Here is a 3,667-nt window from a genome sequence, read left to right as displayed (position 1 = left end):
ACATTAATAGTAACAACTAAACGCACTAGTCGCTGCATTAATAGTAACATAAGAACGCACTACTAGCTGCATTAATAGTAATAAATGAACGTACTAGTAGCTGCATTACTAGCAATAACTGAACGAACTCCGTAGCAGCTGCATGGACAGAAACGAAAAAGTACGTAGCGTATCGTTCTTAAAATCCAATCCGTAGGAGGAGGAGGACCATTCCATTAACACGGTCTGGATCTAGCGCCACGAATCCTTCAGCGGGATCTCATTAAACTAATACGGAGTATTTTACGACGGGGAAAGTCAAACCTCATTTGATTAATGCTTCAGCGTACGTCGTCGAGATCCTCCCGTCATTCACTCACTCCAATGAAGAATATCTTATTCATCCACTCAGTCATTCACTAAGCTGACCTCTCAGGCGCCTCGCTGAGAACCACTGCCAGAACTATTTTGGGATTTAGCGGCTGGTCACCCATCCACTTACTGACCGAAGCCAAATCGCTGAACGTTGCAGAGTATAGTAGGTAGTGAAACGAACAAAGCCATTATGGGAGAGGCAGTGTCTCACAATGGAAGAGGTAAGTGTGTCTCTCACGATGAACAGATATCTCAATTATATTTTGAAGAAGCCTCTACAGCGAAACAGTGTATAGTTAGTATATATATATATATATATATATATAATATATATATATATATATATATATATATATATATATATCTATATATGATATATACTATATATATATCTATATATATATATATATATCTATATATAAGATATATATATATATCTATATATATATATATATATATATATATATATTATATATATATAGATAGATATATATCCTGGAGATTAATATTATAGATATATATATATATATATATATATATATTATATAATTCTAATTTAATATATAGATAGTAGATATAATATATATATATATATAATATATATATATATATATATATCTATATAATAATATATCTATCTATATATATAGATAATACTATATAATCTAATATATAAGATATATATATCTATATATATTATATATAATATATATATATATAGAGATATATATATAAGATATCTAGATCGATATATAATATATAGGAATCTATATATATATTAGAATAGTAGATAGAATCTATATATAATATATATATAATTATAGATATTATATAGATCTATATATATAATAGATATTCTATATATATATATAGAATATCTATATATATATATATAGTATATATATAATATATATATATATATATATCTATATATATATCTATATATCTGTATATATGATATATATATATATATATATATATTAATATATATATATATATATATATATATTATTAAGCTACGAATGTCCTTCAATATCAAATTCGCTGTACCTCGGAATTAATATATTTTCGTTAATGTTAACCGAAGGGGAATATTTTAGTTGATAATGATTTCGTCCCCTCGTGGATTCGAACCAGCGCACAGAGGAGAAATCAGGACGTCAGTGAAGTTACCGACTCGGCCGACAAATCTCAAACCGTGACCCGAGAATATCTGAGTGCAGCCATGATCGCCCCAATATAATTACAATGCAACCTCATTGCAATTCTTATCAATATCATTCAAATGAAACCCAGAAATTCATATCATTCGTCCTTCCCCTCTTCCATGATAATCACCAAGCATTTATTTTCCCCCTTTCATCATTTTTACCGGCGAGAATTTTTTTCCCATTTTTGGGAATTATTTCCGGACATTGGTTTTTCCACGACACGGCAAAGCATTTCATTAAGGAAAACGGGTGTTTTTCATTTCACTGCACTTAAGAGGAGACGAGGCTAGACTAAAATAGAATGCAGAGTTTGGGCCAAAGGCCAAGCGCTGGGACCTATGAGGTCATTCAGCGCTGAATCGGAAATTGATTGTAAGAAGGTTTGGAACGGTGTAACAGGAGGAAGACCTCGCTGTTGCTCTATGAATCAAGTGTTAGGAGACGGTGGAAAGTGAGTAGGAAGTAATAGAATATGAACGGAGTTACAGTAAAAGGTATAAAAGAGGTTGCAGCTGGGGGTCGAAGGGATGCTGCAAAGAACTTTTAAGTAATGCCTACAGGGTATTACTCAAAGTTTTTTTTATACCTTTTACTGTAACTCTGTTCATATTCACCGCATGAGGAGCCTGACTGGAGAAGAGATGAGGACGATAATCTATCCAATTAGAGGCGTTGATTGATCGATTTATGAAAATTCAGTCATTCAGTCGGAGTGGCTGGACAGCAGAATAGAAGGTAAGAAGCAGGATGGAGGTAAAGTGAAATGATAAAACGTGGGCTTGGTTTCAGGGAGCACATAAGCAGGAAGCGAGTACCTAAAATCAGAAACAGAAAGAAAATCAGTCACTGAACTGCGTAATCCAACGGTTACTCGATTTCCTCAGTTCAGCCCAGGTGGGACACTAGCCAAAATAATATCTACAGAAAGGGAGCAGGCCGAACATAAAGTGAATACACATTTCAATACTATGGATTTATCTAATTTTTTTTTAAGCTGACAATAAATATCCCCAACCGATATCACTGCAACCAATGATAGGTGATAAGCGGGCACAAACAGCCAATCACAGTTGCGACAACGATATCTACTGCGTAAATTTACCGCCATCTCGACAAAACGATAAAAATATAGCCGCGGCAAAGAGAAGATTTACATAATAGTCTTTTCACGTCGAGCAAAATCCCATCCTTAAAATGAACGACCGATTCCACTACGGTAAATGACCAACACCCACTCCCCATTATGAGCAGCGCAAAGTAGAATCCAGAAAACAAACGACAATCTGCCGATTCATTTCGGGATCTGTCACGGCTGCTCTTGGGACAGGCGGATGACGTTGCCAAGCTGCTGGATGATAATTGTCCTCCGCTTGCAGCTCTCTCGCTCGCATTTGCTCTAAATGAATAATCTTTTAAGCCTTTAAGTGTCAACACAGACTCTCGCATCAATCCGGGCAAAACAAAACAACAGGTGATTTATAATCCAGCGCAGCAGTCTTTTGATTTTCAGTTGATATTACCTCAAACTGAAATGCAAAAAAACACTTTTTGCATCTATTTTTTTTCCCCTCGTATTTCCTCTGTGTGTATGATTCACGTCCACGCAAAGCACCATTATCATCAATTTTCGTCTAATTCATTCGCGGCGCTTAAAATGCAGACTGACTCCCTCTATTTATGGCTTTCCTCGCATATCTTTTATTTCATGAGTGACGTAAAGTGCAGGCGTAATCTCTTAATAACTTCAGCGAGTGTGAAAGGGAGCTCCGTGAATCCTCTTTCTCGCGTTGAATGGGAATCTGGCGAACAGGTTTTTTGCCGAAAATGCGAGAGGTTATATTCCAGACACAGAGGAGAGACGCCATCAATCACAATGCATCAGTTTCATCACTATCAACCGGATAGAATGATTGACAGGGGAGAGAGAGAGAGAGAGAGAGAGAGAGAGAGAGAGAGAGAGAGAGAGAGAGAGAGATGGTGTATATTGAATGCTTATATGCTTGAAAGAGAGAGAGAGGAGAGAGAGATATGGTGCATATTGAAAGCTTACATGCTTGGAGAGAGAGAGAGAGAGAGAGAGAGAGAGAAAGAGAGAGAGAGAG

Source organism: Macrobrachium nipponense, chromosome 26 (genome assembly GCF_015104395.2).
Source record: "Macrobrachium nipponense isolate FS-2020 chromosome 26, ASM1510439v2, whole genome shotgun sequence".
Classification (NCBI taxonomy): Eukaryota; Metazoa; Arthropoda; class Malacostraca; order Decapoda; family Palaemonidae; genus Macrobrachium; species Macrobrachium nipponense.
Note: the sequence above shows the minus strand (reverse complement) of the source record.